We start from the raw sequence: 23,322 nt of genomic DNA on the forward strand, positions 1-23,322 counted from the left end.
TTCCATGCACGAGCAAATTAAGAAAGACACCAACACCAAAAACGAAAAGAAATTCAAAGCCAAATACTTCAGCACACTAGTGGTACGATTAAAACAAAATGTGCTCCCTAAAGCTGAGGCCTAATAAGATTCACGGAACATTATTTATTACAGATTCAACACTAAAAGCTTACAGGTCACCAACACGAAGGAGCTGCCTCGCTACTCCTGTGCAGCGTGATCACTAACGGGCCCCCCTCTCCTGGTGACAACAACAACCAGTACCTGCACGGAAGGGATTTGCGGTACCGGGGGCCTGTTTCTCTTAAACTGATTGTGGAAAGCATGTGGGGGCATAATGCTAATCAGTGCTAAAATCATCGCAACACAAATGCAAACATTAAAACTCACCGTGCACGGAAGGGATTGCGGTACCGGGGGCCTGTTTCCCTTAAACTGATTGTGGAAAGCATGTGGGGGCATAATGCTAGTCCGTGCTAAAATCATCGCAACACAAATGCAAACATTAAAACTCACCGTGCACGGAAGGGATTGCGGTACCGGGGGCCTGTTTCCCTTAAACTGATTGTGGAGAGCACGTGGGGGCATAATGCTAATCAGAGCTAAAATCATCGCAACACAAATGCAAACATTAAAACTCACCGTTCACCCCCCATAAAAAATACCATGCACGAACAAATTAAGAACGACACCAAAAAAGAAAAATAGTTCCAAGACAAATACTTCAGCACACTAGTGGCAGGTTTACAGTAGTTAAGCCGTGCTGCATAGGCGTTTCCAAACACATAAAGGAGGAACTAAAAGACAGATTAACCGGTCAAAAGCAAAAGATTTAAGCTGACAAGCGACCAAGCCAATAAAAAGGCAATAGGTGGAGTTTCACTCTGATACGGATTACTGGATGTCTCGAGAGACAGCACATGTGTGCTGCCTAGGCGAGACCTAAAAAGGGAAAGGACTTGCCTTCCCATAAAACGAAGAATAGCTGCCAATAACTGGATGGATTTAAGGCAGGCGGTTGCAACTTAAAATGTCAGACTTTTTTTTTGTCTTTGATTGCTGCTCAAAGTGGCACAGAACAATCCTCCAGTTTCTATCCCCAGTCCAATTTGGACAGACACATTTCACATCTCTATATGGCAAATGTATCTACTGAAAGTAATCAACCTGTTTTTCAGACCGTAATGAACACCTCAGAATTGGTCTTCCCTCTGACCGCAGATATGGTATTTGCAAAAAATAAATAAAGCAAGAGTTTCTTCTGCTATGGGCCCTGACGGAATTCCAGTTATAGTGATAAAAAGGGATCCTGAGACATGGGAGGAATTCTGAATACCTCTTTTTAAGTACTGTTTTTTTAACTGAACAAGTTCCAAAATCTTGGAAAGGCATTATCATAATTCCCCTTCATAAGAAAGGCTCACATGGTTAGAGAAGTGGGAATTCTATACATTACCAGTGATTCTGTTTATATTAAGCTTAGTAGCGATTTAGCTTATTAAAATATATGTACTTTGACATAGTTTACTTCAGAGAATGTACCTGTCCTGCTATGTAAATCTCAATAAAATTTGTTTTAAAAAAAACAAAAAAATAAGAAAGGCTCACATGTCGTCTGTAGGTGAGATGTATTAGCTTTTCCAGGGCTTATTTGAAGCGGTGCAGCACCACAAGAAAAGACAGAATGACAACAGATTTGGGAGATTGAAAGCATAGCAGAGAGTAGGCACTCATTAGTCCCTTTTGCTGGTGGCCCTGGTCAGGTTGCTCGACGTCCATGATCTTTGTTCTTTTAGTCTGTGTGCCTCTGTGATTTTGTGTGCAGTTAAATTATATGGTGTTCATCAGCTAATGGGTTATCTTAAAATGTGGATTGTGTCCCCCACCAGAGAGACATTCTGGTTGCAAGCTCATTTGCGTTGGACTTGGAGTTCCAAGCTTTCCAAGTCATTCCTGCAAGACTGTAATCATTTTTACAACAATCAAGTGGCTTTTATGTGGGTGGAATTGTCCTTGCCCATCAACCCTCTCCAGACTGTCATTAACTTACAAAAAATATACCTCTATATACCTCTTGAGACTTTTGTCTGGTATATGGCTTCACAGTACATTTTTCAAAGAAGAGTGTCCGAGGGTAGAGTGTTTTCTGTGCACTCTCCCAGATGCTAATATATTTCCTATCAAAGCTTGCTTACATTCAACATAAACAAGATCTTTCATCTATCTATATCATCAAATCATGCATATCTCTCTCCTGCAATACCCAGCAATGTACAGAAAGTCTCTCCACATGCCCAGGTGCAATACCTCCTTTGCTTCTCTGGTCCCCCATTAGTTTCATTGATAGTCATCTTCAGCTTTCTCAAACCAAGCATGTCCTGGCTGATTTCTCTTCTTGCACAAGACCATACCACAATATTTCAAGCAAACAGCTGCACCTTGTTGACGAACAGTGCCACCATCTCCGTTTTCTTGCCTACTTAGGTACCAGAATTAAACCTCATCTAATATGCTTTGCCCAGACCAGCTCTATGATGCTATGTAAGTATGTGTTTATACGTGTATGTTTGTGTGGGTATGCTGTTCACCAACCTATGTCCATAGACCTCCACATCTCCTCTTTCTGTGTGTAGACAGAGATCTCCACATGTGTTTGTTTTAGTAGTAAATGTGTGAGGGACTAGAAAAGGGTGAATACTCACTACAAAATAGGAGGTGTTTATGGCGGGACATGTTCATAAGAACACCCACCCATAAAGAGTAAGCCAATTGGTATTCACAAACTACACTTCTAAAGTTACTACAGACCAAAAGTCCACATATTGTCTTAAATGTGGTCCATCCTAGCCTTGGTGGGAATCTAGCACTACAGATTGCTACTCTCAGGTTGTGCAACATACTCCCGTAGAAAATAATATGGTATTGGGGACTTAAATTATCAACCTATTGGGAAAAATGTTAAAATATTTTTAAAATACTTTTAAAATGTGTGTGTATATATCTAGATATATATAGCTGTATATATATATATGTGTGTGTGTGTGTATATATATATACGTATTTTAAACAATAAACTAAAACATTTGATCAAGCTTTTAAATGATTTTAAATACATTTAATTTCCATTTCATTTATTTGTCAGATCGAACATAAAAATGTATTGACACACAGACATAGTAATAAAATCGTGCTAGAGTATGAGCTCAATAAAACATGTGATACAGTATGTTAAAATCAAAAGAAACAATGGCCAATAAGTAAGTAGATAATCAATGTATACAGAAAATAGGATCAAGATAAAACTAATAACAATTTAAAATTAATTTAAAAACTGCACTAATTAAACAACTTAAATTAAAGCATACATTTTACTTGCATTTACTACATAATAATGAAATTAAAATGCAAATAAGGGTGGTATTTTGTAACATGCTGTTTTAAAAATTATATATAAATTGCATTAATATAGTTTAGATAGTTAAAATATTTATTGAACTTTTTTTGGTAACATTTTTCTTTACTAATCTTAGGTTAATAATGGTTCATTTACGTTAGGTTTTTATTTCATTTAGAGTATTTCTAATATTTTTTTTAAATTGTAAAGTTTATTATTTTCCCATTACTTTTCCATAGGGAGTTCTCCGTTCTGATAGTGGAGATAATTGCCTGCAAATTTGTTCTCAGTTAAGTGTAATTTATGTATAGGTGCAAAAGTAAATTTACACGTGAAAAAAACTACATGTGTAAACTCGGATTGCATAAAGTGAAGGAAGCATCATCTGCTGAGCTAACTAGATTCTGATTTCTCCCTTTTTAATGCCAAGTATGTGCACATCGAATGCGAGAAGCCCTGAATAACTAGGTGTAATAAAGGTGTGAAAACTGCGGGGTAAACAACATGGCAAATGCTAATAACTGGCATGAAGTGGCTGTCTGTCTGTATGTATTTATTGACCTAGTCAGTGTTTGTTTCAAATCATTGGATACAAAAAGAACAAGTAGTAAATAAATTATGTGATTAGCAAATGCGTACATTACAGCTTTCTGATTTAGGATGCATATACCAGCAGTTTACCGGTCTATGTATTGTGGTTTTTTTCAATGCGCTTTTTCAAATGCGTTTCTTCAATGTGCTTTTTCAATGTGTTTAGACCTGAACTTGTCCTGCTACAATAAGCACTCAATAGATCCCAATGTGCTTAATCTTGTATCATGTATTCAACTGCTTTTAACAATTTTAACAAGCACTATGTAGCTGCTATTTCCTTCTGATTTTATAACCAGTATCACTGCATTAGATTCATGTTCTTGGATGTGAAGAGAACATATTACTTGTACAGTATGACTTTGTAATCTTTCTCTCTCCCCTCAATAGTAACAGGTACTAATAACCAGTAACAATCACAGAAGAAGGGTAAGTTAGTGACCTACCTCGTTTAGGCTGCAAAACTAGCAACCTCACATAACATAAGGTCCTGAAGAAAGCCCCCCGACCCGGCTGGGCATTATGGGGCTGAAACATGTCGACCGCTCACATGCACAAATTAGTGCGTTAGATTAGTAACTCATCTTCATATGCACCACCCTGATTTTATTTTTTCCACATCTCCAATTAATTAAAGAAGTTTCTGATTTGGAGGAGTAGGTAATTTTAACTCACTTCACTTGAGCACTTTTTTCATCACTGATCACTACTGTATTACCAGTGGTTCTACCTCCAGGTGGAGGATAGCATACCCATAAAACCCAATAATGATGCTGTCACGTCAAACATAGACGTATAATTAAGATATACCGCCCGACCACCTGTGTACGTGAATGAGGGTTTTTAGGAGGGCCACCATATCTAACCCTGGTCACACAGGTACAAGTGATCCATTCTCTTTTGATATTCAATATCTCTTGCAACAACAAATCCATCTGTAATATTCACGCCTTCTATCACTCTTCAGGCGATAACTCTTTGTTCAACTAACAAATCATGGAACTCATCACAATTAACGATAATCTTCAAGGGCCCCAGATCTTCCTGGGAGACTTTAGTCTACACTAGAATGACCTGAATGACCACTCAGTGAATAGCCTAAAGTTTTTCCTATTAAATCATGATTTGTCCCAAATTTGCGACAGGCCAACACACAACAAGGGGGAGACTCTGGACCTTATAATCTCAAAGATGGACACCACTTCCCTTGAGTCTATTATCCCCTGCGACTGGACAGACCATTATCGCATTACCTTCCTCATCATCTTATGGGCGATCCCAAAAAATGGTCAACCGAAGAAAATAAAACATTGGAAAAGGAATCTTCGTAATATAAACCACGATGAACTAGCTACCCTTTGCAATAATACCTTGATTCCGCAGACCAACACGGACGATGTCAATGACCTCACAGATTTCTACAATAATTCCATATGGGAAATCATGGACTCCATCGCGCCCCTTCAACAGAAAAATATGTCCAATAAAAACTCAAAGCCCTGGTTCACTGACAATTTGAACACCGAAAGACGCAATCTAAGAATAGCAGAAAGAGCATGGAGATCTTCCCCTTCCTTGGAACTACTAAAACGCTTAAGGACAACAAGGAACACATACAACAGAAGAATAAGACAAGTGAAAGCTAACTTTTTTAGAGCACAGCTTGACCAAGACAGAAATAGGCCCAAAAACCTATTGGAAATAGTCAAGCAGCAATCGAGCAACACATCAAACCCGTTAGACTCCGGGTCCAGCACTCCTCCAAATTGCAAAAAACTGGCTGCCTTCTTCAAGGACAAAACCACAAAGATAGAGAACAAACTGCTATTAGCAAAGGATCTACTTCGTATTACCCCATTCAGTTTCTCACACGCTTCCCAGTATATATTGAAGGGAAGGAACCATCCAGGCACTCCTCCAAAATCAATGCCATCTGGACCAAGATAGTAAACACGTCACTTCGTCGAGACACTATCCCTGACTGCCTAAAAGTTGGACAAGTCACCCCCACGTTAAAAAAAACCATGGCAGACTACTCTGACCCTAATTAACTTCCGACCCATCTCCAACATCCATACCCTGGCAAAGCTCTTGGAAAATGTCCAGAGCTAACTCTGCAATCATATAAACAACTATCAACTCCTCGATCAGACCAATCAGGTTTCCGTAAAGGCCACAGCACTGAATCTGCACTTACTCATATCGTGGATGATATACTAAAAGTGCTGGATTGAAATTAATCATGCCTTCTGATACTGCTTGATTTATCGGCTGCCTTTGACACCGTCAAACATGATAATCTACTGAACTTACTGGAACAAAGGATGGGCTTATCAGGTTTCTTGGTTCTTGTCATTCCAAAACAGATCCCTAAGAGTCAAAATTAATCAATCTCTGTCTAAGCCCCACATGATCACTCTTGGAGTTCCTCAGGGATCTCCTCTATCACCCATTCTCTTCAATTTATTCCTCGAACCACTTGCAAACCACCGAAAATCTACCAACATCCATTACCATATGTACGCTGATGACACTCAGATGTATCTGAAAATCGCCTCCCCTGAGGACATTACATCCCTCAATTCCATCTTACAAAACACACACCTCTGCCTCATGGATAACCATTTCAAACTCAACGCTACTGAAACCGAATTTCTCCTCATCTGTCCGCCGAATAACATCCCCAAGATCGAGCTCTGGTTGAAACATCTTACATCCCTCAAATGTTTGTCCCACATCATAGAGTCTGCTAGATCCTTGGGTATTATACTAGACAAACACCTGAAAATGCCGGATCACACTAGCCCAGCCACCAAATGAGCAAAATACCAACTAAGCATTCTGTGGAAACTTAAACCCTACCTTCCACACGAAGACCTAAAACAAGCGGTTCAAGCTCTTGGTTTGCCCAAACTAGATTATGGTAGTGCCACACTCTGTGGCTTACCTTGATACAAACTGGCCCCTCTAAGAGCCTCCCTCAATGCGGCAGCAAAACTTGTCCTCGGAACTAAAAGAAACACACACATATCACTGGCTCTAAAATCCTTAAACTGGCTACCGTACGAACCAAGAATCCAACTGAAAATTCCTTGCATGATGCATAAAGCGTACACTTCAATACCCCCAGTTACTTGGCTTAAAAGCTAGAAAAATCAGGTGGCAGCAGATCCTCTCGCAGTGCGCACACCTTGTTTCTGAAACCCTAATGAACCCACACAAAAATAACGGGTGCCAGAGCATTCTCGGTTATTGCACCTAAGATATGGAACTCTCTACCTCCAGACCTACATCTAATCTCCTCTACCGCCTCCTTCAAAAAAGAAGCAAAATCTCTCTGCCAACTAAGTTGTTACCACAAGACAATATATCGGTGACAATGAAAAGGTATGCAAATCAACCCTCTTGGGATGATTGTCCACCCTATTGCTGACCTTAACCTAGACCAATCCTTTTAAAAAAAAAATCATATTTACTTTCTGATATGTTTGACTCGCGTGTATGTTTTGTTTACCAGTCCAATTGTTATTCTACTGTGTGTCATGGAAAGCGCTCTGGTACCTACTAGGGTCATGTTCGCGCTATAGAAAACTTTATAAATAAAATCTCCTTCAACAAAGCCTCATTGTTTGCAATATCCAATCCATTTTACCTTGCACCTGTTATTGCTTAAGTCCACAGTATTAAAGGATGTTATCCCCAAACAAGATTTATCCTTAAGGCGAGTCCCTTTAAGTGTAAGGGCAAGAGGAAAGTGATCTCTCCCTAGGTGATCACTAATCTCATGCCAAATTGTAAGGTTGTGTAATACATAATAAATGTTACTAGATAGTCTCCCTTCGTAAAGGTTGGATTGGCAGTAAGATCCGACGGGGTACGCCCATTACAAACTCTTAGGCCATGAATGGCGGTAATGTCTGAAATCTGTATGGCATGTGCACTCATCTTGGGATTTTTTTGGGCTGAAGAATAGGTGGGGACCCCCCCCCCCCAACACTCATCCTCTAGACGAAACAAATTTAAGTAGGGGCTGGTAGGGCTCAAAGCAGCTTTTAAAATCACCTACAGTATCCTTATGGATGCCTGTGCTGTTGTCTTCTAGTACAGTGTTAGGTATTGTCATAGTTTGCACAACTTAAGAAAAGGGAAAGACCTATTGTACACATTCACCAGGCAGGTAGGATGTACTCTGCTTTGGGGACCGTTTAAGTGCCAGGAGGTCGGGGGATTCAATATCGATGACCTTGATCGAACAATCTAGGGCAGTTTTAATCCATATGACCAGACCGCCCAACGGTCTGTCTGCCTGTTACAAAGTGGAGGGCGTCCGTACTATATGTGTAGTAGCCTTGCTTGTAGAGCTTATCAACTGCCCAAGTTTCTTGGAAAATGCAAATTTGAAATCCCTCCAAAAATCGGCCCCAATCCGCACATGACAGCTTGGATTTGATGCCGGCTATGTTTCAGCTCACAAGTCGGATACACAGAGACCCACTGTGGGGGTTCACGGTTGTAAAAGTAAGCTGTTGGAGATGCTGCAAGGTTTATTTAATCTTCCAGTTCCAGGGTCTTCAAGGGATAAAGTTACGCCACAGAACCTGAATGGCAGCGTGCAGCTTTCTGATTTAGGATGCACAAACCTGCACAGTAGCAGTCTGTACCTTTGATGATGTTATGGTTGTAATATTTCTCTGAATTACATTCAGTACTGTGACAACCTTTTTGATTAAATTCAAGAAGATAGAATTTTGCAGTTAATGAAGCAGGTTATTGCTTTATAAATGGAAATCATTAGATCCTTTCAAGATCAGTTTAATTAACAAGGAACCATTCTGTGTAAATTAATTACTGATCTAATTATGTCATACCCTTGTCATCCGTGATACAGGCAATTGACTAGACATTTCAAATCTTATTATAACAGACAGCTAGTGCAGTGACATTACTTTTCTCTGTCATTAAATGAACCATTCAGACTGCATGCAAATGTTATTTTTTGTCCTTTGGTAATATCGGTGAGTATGGGTCTTTCTTAAGTGTTCTATTGCTCTCCTGTATAGTTTCTGTTTTGCTTGATTTTACTTTCTTTGACACCGATTTCGCTCAACTGTAGTCCACTGTGATCTGTACTTTAAATATATGACTCACGTTCAGCTCCTCCTCTGTCACTTCTCATGTGTGAATAGTTTCCTGGTTTTCCTTTCAAATGTCTCCAATATGTATCCATGTTTGAACTCGCCCAGGTGTAGTCCATTAAAATCCTGTGCTTATGTTCTTTAAATGAGACTGTTTGGCTTTGACATCCATTTTAACCCTTTACATTGTTATCTGTTGTTTTTTTCATCTGTACCCTACTTCTTGCAACCTTTTTCCTTATAAGTTTCCCACGTTTCCCTTTCATCCTTATTGAATTTTCATCACATCTCCTGCTTTTCAAATATTTTGCCTACCCTACCTGTTTAAAACTGACAAATGTATTTATTCCCCTTAATCCTTGCCTGCCTCTATTCAGCATTGAGTAACAGTGCTTAGTATGTACTGTTGGTTTCAGGTGGTTGACAAATCAACTCATTTTCAGGGCCAGGTGACTTTTTTCATCATCAGGCATTGACCTAGATCAAATGAAAAAAAGGCAGATGATGTTGAGAGAAAAAGACAGATAGCAATATAGTGACAAAGATAAACAGCAGGGATGAAAAAGACCAAAGACTAAACCCCCTCCCCTCAACCCCCCCACCCCTATAGTGACAATAGAGACAGGAAGTGGTGGAAGAAAGGTACGTGAGGTCAAATCAAAATTTTAAAATCAAAATAGGCAGCCTTGGGATTTGGCGAACTGGCATTTACCAGCGCAAGCGGCAGGCAAGCTCCTGAGGAAAACTTTGGGCCCTGCTAGTTTTTCTTTTTACTCCACTTTGTTACTTTGCCAGTCTGTACATTTTTTCTTTCACATCATTTTTTAGGTAAATCTATAGGGCCTTATTCACAAACTGCGCTGCACTGCACTACAAAACTTACTACAGATTGCACTTCACAAACTACATGTAGAGTGTTATGCCTTTCCATTACCTATACTTATGTGTGTTGACTTCTCTGCCCCAACTGCAGAGTCCACGCACACTTAAGTATACATTTAAGTAGTAAATGTGGCTAAGACTGGAGGGAGTGGGTGGGAAAAGGGGCAGACATACTGCAAAAGGGGATGTGATTAGGGAGGTAAGGGGGGCTCATGGAGGGACGTCACCCACCCACACTAGAGTAGGACATTTGCTTTACTCTAGCAGTGGAAACATGTAACTTAATCTTTTGTAGTTAGTTTCCCCTTGGAGGTTGTGATTACCGAAAGTATAAACTTGCTGCAAAGTGTAACCTTGCCTTTGTGAATCACACCCAGAGAGTGTAAATAAGGTAACTTACTCCAAAGTGCAAACTTACTCGGAAGTGTAAATTAACCTTTGAGAATCAGGGCCATAGTGCTTGACTGCTCATCACCTGTTACATCTCTCGATCATCGCAGCTCAAGTTTTTTCAAGACATTAAACTTCTGAAACTGGATTTCCTCTCCTGACACTACCCAGCTTAAAGATGTGGGACCCACCAGATGCTCGTCTACAAAGAATCATAATGTGTACTTACTGTTCTTGAGTTTCAGACAAACCTAGTTTGCCTAGTTGCCTGGTGGTCTCCGGCAATGCTGACCTTAAGAGCACAGTGATGACCCCTTGTTAATATGCAGCGGTCAGGGTGCGGTAGTCCAGTCTGGTTGTGAATAGGGGGCGCCTAGGCCCTGCGAGCCTTGCAGTCCGTTGCCCTTTCACCAGCATCGTCTGGAATCAGGCAAAAGGGTTGCATTGCTGGTAGGCAGCACCCATCTTCTTTCCATGTGGGCGGCTGCTGCAGTGATCAGCAGGAGGCCGTTCACAGCTTCTGTGTTTCACCCCTGAGTCTGTCATGGGAACTGTTGCGAAGGCGATGTGGCCATGGAAGTCCAGCCAGGAGGTAAGATGGGACATGCCGGTCCAAGTGCTCTGTCTCCTGTTTCAATGGCTGGGGGCAGCGAGGCCTGGCGGCGTTTGTGCCTTCCAGAGCCGTCTATCGCTGGTGCACTGCCCTCCATTTGTGTCTTGATCTTCTGGGGAGAGGCATCAGCGGCCAACACTAATTCCAGCACCATCGGATGGGCTGGGGCCCCTCAGGAATGCCAGGCAGGACAGAGCTCTACGGGGCAGCCGCTATCTCTTCAGGCTTGTTGCAAATCGGCCTTTTTCCTGCTCCAGTTGGAACAGTCCAGACCGAACTGCCAATCCATGTCCTCTCTTAAGCAGAACACAAGGAGCCTTAGGTCAGTTTCACCCTGATTGTGGCTCTTCAGTCGGATGTAGCTTGGCTCCAGTGATACAGTGAGCAAGGGAGACACGTGTGGACATACCCTTGCCCCTTAGAGCGTAACATAAAACTAACAAAAGTTGATGGGAGGGTGCTCTCTGTAGGTCTAAACACAGGAAATCCCTTGGGGTAGCATTCCAATCCATCATTCTTTTGCCCACATGCCACCTCAGATTAGACCCAGCCATATGCAAATCAGTTCTGCCCCTTCGCCAATAGGAGCACTCCAGCTTAAACTGTCAAGTCCGGTCCTCTCTGAACCAGAACACAAGAACCTAAGACTGGTTTCGCCCTGATTGGGGCTCTTTTTTCTGATATTTTTTTAATAAACTCTTTCAGTGCATGTAGTTAAATATTGGAGTCTTTATCCCAGAAAGTTTTAATTTGTATTCTTAGTGCAAAGCTGTGGTAGTGGCGTCCAAATATTGATATAGCCTTATAGCTGAAATGGCAGTGGAGGACAAAAGTATGTGACAGGTTGTCTATATTGTGCAACAAGAAGAAGCAAATTATGATGAACATTCTGCGTGTTTGTATGCTACCCTCTCTTAATTGCCACTCCATTGAATGCCTAGTTACAGCAGTAAACATCTGAAAAGGTTTAAAGATTCTTACATGGCGTTGCACCCTGTGTGCAGGAATTTTAATAACCTTTGAACCATTTGAACCCGAAAACCTTTTTAGATTTGCAGCTGGCATAGCAAATGTTGAATTATATGGCAAGTGCAACAGATTCATATTTATAAACAAAAAGCTGTGACTGCACAATCTCTTTTTTTCCAATAATCCTGCATTAAGCCCACTGCGTCGATCTATAAACTCTAGCTCCAGCAATATTGTCCCAAGCCTCTGAATCAGGCTGATGACAAGGTTATCAGAACATTCTGTCCTTGAAGGGTAGGGCATTTTAGTTTGAAAGGCCCCTCTGGCCCAGTGGAATTAGTTTAGGTATAGTCACCCCTGCTTCTTTATCTATGCCATTTTTTTAGGTCTCACCTGACCCAGCGCATGCGCTGGTCTGGCAAGACTTTTTGAGAGGGCTCCAAAAAGTGCTACTAGCCAACCTAGAGCTACAGTGCATGTGAGCGGGCGCGCGCGCCGCGCTTTTCCGAGATTACTTTCACTTTTGCGCAAGACTTTTTGAGAGGGCTCCAAAAAGTGCTACCAGGCCAGCCTAGAGCGACAGTGCATTTTCCGAGATTACTTTCACTTTCGCGGCCGTGGGGCCGCTTTGATGTTTGATCGCGATCACTTTCGGGGCCGCATGGCCGCTTGTTTCTTTCTCTCTCTTAATATCTCCGCTACCATTGTTATCTCACTTCTCCCCAAACTGATACTTCTTCTGCCTTCTCTGCTTATTTTTCAGCTCTCTACCTCCAGTTCCCCTGTCCCTGTTACACTTCAGCACTTCTTCCCAACACTCATTCACTTACTGCAAATCTATTATGAGCTTGTTCTCTTTGCCACTCACAATTCTTTACATTCTTTCTCACTGTGCCCCTACCCTTCCACTTATTTGTTCTCGCCACCCCTTGCCCTTCCCCTGTGTCCCCTTTCTCACATTCTTATGTCATTCTCTCCCGGCCTTTCCTAAAATCATTTACCAAGTTCTCTTTCACCCATATTGTTTATTTCACCACTGATTTCTCTCTTTATGTCTCACCCCCCTGGCCTAGCCGCATCACTCTCTTGCTTGCCCCCACTCATTTGAAATCTTAGACCTGCATCCCACCTGCCTAAACACCTCTCGGGCTCATTCCATAGTCAGTATCTCAAATGCTATGCATGTCATTCTCACCTTCAAGCTGTCTTTGTCTGCCTTTCCCTGAAATGCTCTTTTCAGTCATTCCTTCACTATTCTTTATTTCTCCGCATATATCTCTTCTCTGTATTTCTCTGCCTGTGTCTTTGATTCCCATCTTCCTGTTTTTAGGGCTCTCATCTCTTTTTATATATCGCCCTCTTATTTTACTTCTACTTCTCTCTTTTCCTTTGCTCTCCTACCTTTTCCCCTTCTGCTCAGAATTGGCAAGAGTACTTAGCTCAAAATTCTAGAATTCTGATAGCATCTCCAGGGAAAGGAGAAAAACAAACTTAATAAATGAATAGTGTCTCTAATAGATCAGGAAAAGTTTCTCAACAATTGGACAGAGACCTGTGAGGAAAATGAAAAGTCTCTGCCTCACTTCCAAAACCAAGGGTTTTCATACACATTTTACACACAGGTAATAAGCTGAAACTACAAATATAGCATGACATGACTAATGATAATAGATATTGAGCAAATCAGAATGATGATCGTCACAAGAACTGCTAACCCATTTCTAAGTCAGATGAATTCTTCCATTAGCTTACACAGCAACAGCACGCTTGAGAGATTTACAACACAATATAAAACATTTTCAAACAAAGACTCATACACCAGGGTACGAACGAGTGTCCTGCACAATGTTACATTAAGTACATGAAGAAAGGCTCATTCACAATACATGCTCTCAGAAGAAAATAGCCAATTTCATCACTGCGTTTCTGTGCTTTGTGAAAATAGTGGGGAGAGAAGACATGAAGGGGGACATTAATTGGGAGGGGCAATGAGCAGGAGGAAGAGGAACAGAACACCAAACACCATCCATTTGAATAAAATGGTGCTTCTGTAGAAATTTGGCATAACTAAACTATATTAATATACACACTTCTAAACCGCTACGTAAAATTGTTTCAAGTGCAACATTAATAATTCATTGGGTACAACTATATTAATTATAGAAATCATTATTAGTCCCTTCTAGTGCTATATCCCCTCATGTGCAATTCACATTCAATGCTCTATATGTGTGTGTTTTTCTATCCTATGGTTTGCCCAACTTATGCTTTTCCTAGCACTGTGATACTCCATCATGCATTTTCCATTTCTATACTCCCTATTTCAATTCCCTGCATACTGCCCCTTCAATCCTGTGTCAACATAATGTACCCTCTCTTTCTGTGCTCTGTGATCCTATGTTCTCCATAATGTGCTCTGTGTGGTCTGTTGCATCCTGTGCTCCCACATTCTATGCACCCAATCCTGTGACTTTCCAATGTGTTCTCTTACTTGATGTGGTTCAACCATTCTGCGCTCTTTTCCGTCTAGCCCTCTTCCTTGTAGTGCTCCATCATCCTTTACTCTCTCATCCTCAGCTCAATTTTCACATGCCCTGAACTGTCCTGTCCTCTATCTCATTTTTTCTCTCCTTAATCCATCTCACTTTCATCCTGTGCTATCTTATAACTTGCTCTTTCTTATCCACTGTTCTCATCCATCCTCTGTACTCTCACCCTGTGCTTCATCAAGCTCTCTCATTCAATGGCTGCATTTTCTCATTTTATGCTACCAACAATGTGATGTTCGTCTGTGTGCTCCCCTTCCCTGTGTCATATTGTTCCTGTTTTTATTCCTCTTGTTTACTCCCCCATGCCACATGTGCTTGCTTGTATTCCCATTCTCCTATTATTGCATCCTATGCTGTCACTATTTTTAGTTGTTAGGTCCCTCATTCCATGATCTCTCTTCTCTGTTTTGGTAGATTCCTGCTTGCCCATCCTGTCCTCTCTGATCACTGCATGAACCCTCCCGTAATATACTATTTCTAATAATCCAAATCCAGGCCCCATGCACGCACCCTTCTGTGCCATTTCCCAACTTATATTCTCTTACATCTTTCTCTCTCCAAACTACAACTTTTGTTCTCTCCCATTCTCTGCTTCTCTCTTCCTATGCTCACCTATTTGGTCTTTTTCCCATCCTGCACTCTTTGGTTTTTGCTCTAGCATTGTGTTTTTTTGTCTACACAGTCTCTTTCCTATACTGTTCTTGCCATATTGTATGTGTTTCTCCACTCTGTGCCACATGTCATTCTGTGTCCTCTTCCATGTTGTTCTCTCATATTCTGTGTGTTGCTATCGTCTTTACTCTTCATTCCTTTTACCAGTGCCCTGGCCAAAGCCAGACCAATTGGTTTTATCAATGCTTGTTTTAACTGTTTTTGCTGCGTGCCCCACTACTGGCAGGTGGCCATCTACAAAATGTTTAGTGACCATTCCAAGATGGGCACCTGCATGCGCATTGGCGCACTCATTCACAGCAAGTATCTCCTATTGGGTTGGTTTTATTTTAACAAATCCCTTTCTAAGAGGGCAACCAAGGATGCACGCTTCCATGGTGGACATCTCCTAATGTTCTATTAAAAAAAACATTAAAAAATGGCCAGTAAACGTATGTAGCCTGATGCTTGATCCCCCAATAATAGGCCTCACTGGTATATTTCTACATATGTACAATACCAGGAGTTTTATGGAGGCTTTCTATTTGTTAACACAGTCAGGATAATTGGACAATAATTAGGTGATTTCAATCCATGGTCATAAATCCATGTGATCCAGTCGAATGACCAGTTATCCGCAGTTAGTGCCTTCTGTTTTTGGCAACATTTTCATTTAAAACGTAAAAACATTATATCTCTGGTTCCCCTTATTGGAATGTTGTTGTTTTGGTAGCATTTAGTGTAATAAAAGTTATCCTAGTTTTTAGGGTTGAGCCTTGAGTCAGCGTGCATGCACAGCTCTGCGAGACTAGTTGTTGTGGAGTAGGGAATGGAAGTACCGCCCACTCTCCGCCCATATTTATCATCGGCTTGTGTCATTGCCCTTCCTAAATGCTGACTTCTGATTCGTAAATAGGCGTGTTAGTCCCTCCTTAGTACCGCCTGGTCTTCATTTGTCATCACCCATGGCTACTGGCCCTTTTACTTCAGTTGTTACTCTGTAACTGTTATTTATTCGCATGTATGCGAGTTTGAGCTATTGGCATTGTAAATGACAATGCCTTTAATTTTTGTTTTGGCGTTTAAAACATAATTAAAGCACATTGTCATTTACAATGCCAATGGCTTAAACTTGTTTTTTATGTGTGAATGTGGCTTAACGGCTAGAGCGGCCGATTTTGAAGCTGGGGAACCAGGTTCGAGTCCGGTGGGAGGCCCAAACATCCTGTGATTCTGTCCAAATTACTTTATCTCGCCCTGCTGAAAAAAAATAATACGTGTATGTGTCAGGCTGCAATGCAACTAGTGCTCGTGTAAAAGCGCTTTAATACCTTCTGGTCGAGTTCGTGATATATAAAACTGCAAAAAAATAGCTCAATGGCCATCTTTCCATCTTTCAAAATTGGGGAATGATTGAAATTAGCACAAATCCTCCACCAAAATTACCTGCTACTATGGATCCGTGTCCTTGTGCCTCAGAGGCAGCACTCCTCTTAGAAAAGGGCACTAACGCAGAACGAAGATAGGAAAGGTTATAACCTACAGCAATTCACTGGGGAGAATTTTACAGTTTTTGAGGTAGTATAAGCATTTTTGTCATGCACTCACTATCCACCAAGTATTGTGTTATTTTCCACATTTACATTTTTCTTTACGAGACCTAGTATTTTAATAAGCACTTCATTATCTTTCATTTACATCTTATTGGTAAACGATATCCTAGTTCTCACCAGAAGAGCACACTGAAATGTGCAAAAAGCTACAGCCCACCTTGGAGTGCCAAACCCTATGCAGTCAGGCTATGCTGCAATACAAATATGATGTGCAGCATTGCTCATTTATTAGTGTTGCATATGCTTCTTACAGTTTCAGGCGCTAAAGCATATTTTAAAATTCTCTCAGTAGGGGAGTCTGATGCTGGCTAACGAGAGGCCCAGGGATGCCACATTTCTAGGATTTCCACTATGTGAATCAATCTGTTTTAGGATTTACTGTAAATGTATCTCATGTGAATAGCCTGAAACTTCAGCATGGCTCCGCCTTCTGCGGACCAGCGGTGGACAGTCCCGGTGAGGTCATGCACCTTCTCTTTATCATGTTTTTATAACTTCCAAGAGTGAGGCTTTTCGATCATGAAAACCTTGGAGAATTGACTGCAGATTTTTTTTAGAACCCATCCTAGACAGTCTAAATTGAAACTGTTGAAGCGAAAGCTTCTTAATGTGTGTGAAGCATCTCCTACATTTTATTACACCTCCCCTGACTGCACAGTCTGAGATTATGACCGCTCGCTGCACTCAGCACAGCGAGGGGCACTTGGGAACACTGAAATAACAATCGGGGCATTATCCATCACGCTTAATCTACCTGAAATCAGGATTAGGGAAAATACATGAGACATCACAATAATCTAAATGCTTCAATCAGGAGAGCTGGCAGTCTCCCTCACTATAAAGGTTAAAAAGCATTGGCATAGCCAATAGGTCTCGCTATGCAGCACAATATCCTTGGTGCAGCAACATCAACCGTTGCATGGCGAAACACTTATAAGGTCCCAAAGGCGAGACCTATTGGCTATGCCAATGCTTGTTTCAGTTCCTTTGAGTGGGTTAGAAAATGCAGGCGCTGCAGCCCAAGAAACAGCCGCGCGCATTCTCAAAACGGTGCTGGAAACTGCCTTTACGTTGGTGGCAGTGACTTGTTTTGGGAAACATTTGCAGAGTGGTAGAATAACTTCCCCATAGTCTCGCGGGTCTATAGATGTTCCTTTCAAAGAAAAATGAAGAAGGGCGGCAGAATGAGCTCGGTTATTCAGAAACTTGTTATGATGTAGAAATCTGTTTGCAGCCAGTATTGCAAGAGAGCGCTGCCCACGGGCCACTGCGGAGAGAACACAAACAAGAAAGAGAAGGCTACAAGACAGGGGCAAATACAAATAACTAACAGTAAATAGAGAAGCAAAGTCACATTGGCAGAGGAACAACCCAATTGACAGCCCGCCCACATAATAAGGAACAAACCAAACAAGCATTGGCATAGACAATAGGTCTCGCCTTTGGGACCTTATAAGTATTTAGCCAGTTTAGCTTCGACTAGAATTTATTTTTGCATTTTTCATGTAGCGCAAACTCGACCCGAAGGTATTGCAGCGCTTTACATGAGCACCAGTTACATTACACAAAGTCACATATATACAGGAATGGGGCAAGTAAGTGATTTGCCTAGGATCACAGGATGTTGAGCCAACGCCGAGACTCGAACCTCGTTCCCCAGGTCCAAAGTACCACCTCTGACCTTTATGCCACATCCTCTCATTTCCAACAACAAAGAGTGCCTGAGACGTGCCTTTTTCACAACCCATGACTTCCCCCTCGTCTGCCGAAAGCGCCTTGAGTCAGCGAGCACGTTAGTGGTTTATGAATCAATTAATTCCATGGCCATACGGTTTAATGTGGCAGCGCATTAACCCACTGAGTTATCGCTCTCTTTTTGCTGGTCGGGGGCAAGTTGTTCTCGAAATGAGTTTTTTCCACACACACATATGCACACAGGGAAACCTGATCACGTGGTTACAAGGAGAGCCAGGACAGACAGACCTATAACCACAAAGCAACAAAGCATACCAGACCTACGAGCGGGTCAGCATGAAGCCTCTAAGCGCTAGATGAATTGAGCTCTGCTTTATACAGAGGGTTGCGCTGGCGAGATCTAGTCGAAGTGCTCAACACGCACAAGGCACCCCGCCTCTTATCTTTCCATTATGTAGGAATTGTGAGTGAATGAAGACAATGCAGGGAACAGATACCTTTGGGTCGAGTTCCCGCTATATAAGTGTGCAAAAAATAAAACTGAGGCAAACTTTGAATTACACGTACTATTTGCAGCCAAAGCAGACTTCCAGCGCCTTGTTAATTAATGTTTGTGTTAGCGAGTGTTGTCGAGCTCTTTACTGCCATTTGAGGCTTCTTGGCGCTACTAGAGGACAACTTGCATAGTGCAAAAGCAGATAGACGGATCACCCGAAAAGGAAAGTTGTAAATCTTTTATCAAAGTCAGTTACCTTCTGCTTCTATAGTGCCACCCCTAATTTATTTTCATCAACAGCAAAGGGCGCACAATTATTAGAATGAAAAAAAATATGATTCGTGAATTCCACTAAAAGTGAAAGGCAGAGAAGCGGTCACACAACAGAAAGAGTACAGTTAGCACATATTTCCCCTTGCTGCAGAAATCCCCGGACCTCGTGTTTACAGAAGCATGCTGCAGAGTGTGAGAAACACGTGCGCCTCGGCCCTGGGACGGCAGCTCTCAGTCCGGGAGTGGGCGCGAGCCGCGGAGGTCACCAGCGTCACTCGGCGTGAACTTTGCGTGAACCCGAGATAAGACGGGGGCTTAGCTGACGAGCAGTTTGTTGTTAGCTGCCTTTTCAACAGCCCTTTCAGACTGAGTAAATATTGATTGCTTTCAATCTGATTGCCCCCGAGGAGAACAGCCGAACACCTCAATGGGCCGAAAGAGTGAAGTTTAAAGGTGAGCAGACACAGTAAGCACTCAGGGAGCACAGGAGACGAAAGTGTAGCAAAAAGTTGGAGCCTGTCTATTAAAGCACAGCTTTTTAAAGGAGGCAGGCAGCCAGTGAAAAAGCATAACTACTCAATATCTAAGTAGCCAGTCCTGCAATGTCACTAAAATAAAATTCCAGAATTAAACAAGCACTGAAACACAAGCGCCGCGGCAGCGAAAGAACATATGGCCCCTGTGGCGCTCGCTAAACAAGTGGGAGGGGTGGGGGAAGTGCGGCCGAGAGCACACACAGCGTTTCCCTTGTGGGAGCGAGCAGGGGCACCATCGGTTTGAAAGTTAATTACAAACAGATGTCGCCAAATCTCGCTTCCACAAGGGAATCGCCAAACGTGCATGCGTTGCCATTGAAAGCAATGCAAAGTGTGCACGTTTTTGTGCGAAAAAGCGAATCGATTTCAAGAGGTCTCCTCCTATGCAGCGCATGGGCGCTGCGTAGGCGAGACCTAAAAACCTTTTGCTGGAGAGGTGCGGCCAGGGGGCTGACTCCATTAGCACAGGGCTCACGGTTCTTTCCCCAGCGCCAGAAGCAAATCAGCTCAACATCATGTGGCTCTGGGCAATAGCTCACTTAATCTCCGCGATGGCCCCAGCGCCTTGAGACCCTTACAGGTGATTAGTTCTGATTAGTTTGCGCTTTACAAATACCGGGTTGGTTTTCTCATGTTTGCTTGAGTCATATCACAAAGCGTACATTTACTGCAGGTTGTCCAGTTAGCGATTGCAGCCCTCTATGGTTTCATCTTATTGATTCTAACAAATGCAGGCTCAGATTAATTTGGTACCCAGTGCTTTGACTTCATGACCAGTGCCATAAGGCAAAATGATGGGGCCAGCCTGCAGAATGGTATGAGGGGCCCCTAAGCCTCCTATAATACATACGTTCTTTGACCCTGAGCTGAATGGTGCCCCCGGCACCGCAGGGGCCTGTGTTACGCCTCTGTGCATGACTTAAGTCCTGATTATGAGTGGTCCACATGAGCGTAGATGTTTAATTTGCCTGGTAGATACCCATACCTACTATTTGGAGTTTCGTCCAGAATAAGGAAAACATGGGGAGATACGCTAGGCCATGACATTGCCATCTGGGGCTTTTAACACATGATTTTGACAATGCTATCCATTGTCTATGTACCGTCGTCATGATCTGTTCCTGTTCTAGAGAAAATCGGCTCTGTCTTAGCCCAGGCACGCAGAGGTTGAATCTTCTATTTAGTGGGGACTTCAATGGGTTAGTGGACTGGACTCTGGGAAGATCTTACAGAAGCACACACTCACATATAAAAAGAATCCCCTACCCCCGGCAGAATTTGCAAAGTCCTTGGGCCTCTTGATGTTCGACATTGTGCATGCGCATATTTTGGCCACAGGATTGTCATTGTGCATGCGGATATTTTGGCCAGAGGAGTGTGAGTCCACTCTTCGTAGGTGTTGGCTATGGGTTTGGTGAGCTACAGAGGAGGGATGTGGGAGATGTTATGTTAATATAACTCACTGTAGTGCACAAATCACCTCCGAAGATGTATCTCAGCGCTGAAGATACTCACATGCAAAACAGAAATGCTGCAGATAAGAACAGAATTGTCTTAAGCAGTTTCCTGAATTTAACATAATCAGGACAGATAAGGATATGATAAGGTAAGGTGTTCCAGTAAAACGAGGGCCAAATAAGTAAAAGACTGCCACCACAACACGAGGAACAGTACGCAAGGCTTTATCCTTGGAGCGCAAATTCCTGCCTGAACAGTAGTATTTGACTTTGAGGCTTAAATAACTAGGAACATTGCCCATTTAATGACATGTGTGAGACTGCAAAATTTGAAGATTGTCCTTTTTTTTAATAGGTAGCCAATGTAAAGCTCTCAACAAAGTTCAGATGCAGAAGCCAGAAAGGAAATGGCACCCAATACACGTGGCTGTATTTTGGACCACTTGCAATTTAGACATTAAAGTCTCATTTGCTGATGCAAGGAGAGCATTACTGTAGTCTAACTTGGTAACAATCAGTGCCTGAACAAGAGTTTTCCTAACTGAAAATGGAAGATAAGGAAGATGGAGTTGCAGAATTAGTGCCTGATTTAGAGTTTGGCATTCAGGTACTCACTCCGTCACAAACTTGACGATATCCTGGCCGCCTTATTACAAATGCGGTATAGCCTAATACACTTGTAATAAGGGGAATGGGATATCAATCAGTTTTGTGACAGAGTGTCTGGTATAGTAGACAGAAATGCCACTGACGTTCGTGAACACCCAGCGGGGATGCTGTCTCTCCTTCAAGACAGCGACCTTCCCAGAGAGCTGGAAGCACGCGGAGATCAACACCTTACTCAAAAAACCCAAGGCGGACCCCAAGGACCTCAAGAACTTCTGACCCATCTCCCTGCTCCCGTTCCCGGCAAAGGTCATTGAAAAAGCCGTCAACAAACAACTGACCAGCTTCCTCGAGGAGAACAACATCCTGGATCCGTCCCAGTCTGGGTTCCGCAGCAACCACAGCACCGAAACTGCCCTCATCGCCGCCACCAACGACATCAGGACCCTGCTTGACAACGTTGAAACCGCGGCCCTCATCCTCCTGGACCTGTCAGCCGCCTTTGACACGGTCTGCCACCGCACACTACGAACACGCCTTCATGACGCCGGAATCCAAGAGAAGGCCCTGGACTGGACCACCTCCTTCCTCTCCGGCAGAACTCAGAGCGTCCGCCTCTCCCCTTCCGCTCCGAAGCCACCGAGATCCTCTGCGGCGTACCCCAAGGCTCATCCCTCAGCCCTACGCTGTTCAACGTCTACATGACACCGCTCGCCCACGTCGCATGACGGCACAACCTCAACATCATCTCCTACGGTGATGACACCCAGCTGATCCTCTCCCTCACCAAAGACCCCCGCAGCGCCAAAACCAACCTCCGCGAAGGAATGAAGGCCGTCGCCGACTGGATGAGAAACAGCCGGCTGAAGCTGAACTCAGACAAAACGGAGGTCCTCATCCTGGGATCCTCCCCCTCGGCCTGGGACGACTCCTGGTGGCCGACTGCACTTGGAGCACCCCCTACACCCACCGACCACGCACGCAACCTAGGGGTCATCCTCGACTCCACCCTCTTCATGACGAAGCAGGGCAACACCGTCTCCTCCTCCTGCTTCAACACCCTCCGCATGCTTCGCAGGATCTTCAAGTGGATCCCCACCAAAACTAGAAGAACGGTCATCCAGGCCCTCGTCAGCAGCAGACTGGACTATTGCAACGCACTCTATGCAGGAGCCCCGGTCAAACTCCTGAAATGGCTCCACCGCATCGAGAACGCCTCCGCACGCCTGATCATCGACATCCCTCGCCGCAGCCACATCACACCCCACCTGAGAGACCTGCACTGGCTCCCCATCAACAAGAGGATAACCTTCAAGCTCCTCACCCACTCACACAAGGCACTCCACGACACCGGACCAGCGTATCTCAACAGCTGACTCAGCCTCTACACCCCCACCCGTCAGCTCCGCCTGCAGACTGCTCCCTCGCCACCGTCCCCCGCATCCGAAGAGCGACCGGCGGCGGCAGATCAT

The 23,322-nt window shown here is 43.1% G+C and overlaps 1 protein-coding gene across 5 annotated transcripts in view; it reads left to right on the top strand.

Moving 5' to 3' along the window:
- Positions 1–23,322, top strand: part of RHBDD1 (rhomboid domain containing 1) — a 411,942-nt gene that overhangs the window by 74,336 nt on the left and 314,284 nt on the right. The window contains exon 2 of one of the 5 annotated variants that reach the window (XM_085634379.1): positions 2,485–2,541. The exons of the other annotated variants lie outside the window; for them this stretch is intronic. The gene's annotated coding sequence lies outside the window, so the exon portion shown is untranslated. The remainder of the gene's footprint in view (positions 1–2,484; positions 2,542–23,322) is intronic. 5 annotated transcript variants of the gene reach the window in all.

Source organism: Triturus cristatus, chromosome 11 (assembly GCF_964204655.1).
Source record: "Triturus cristatus chromosome 11, aTriCri1.1, whole genome shotgun sequence".
NCBI classification, from domain to species: Eukaryota; Metazoa; Chordata; class Amphibia; order Caudata; family Salamandridae; genus Triturus; species Triturus cristatus.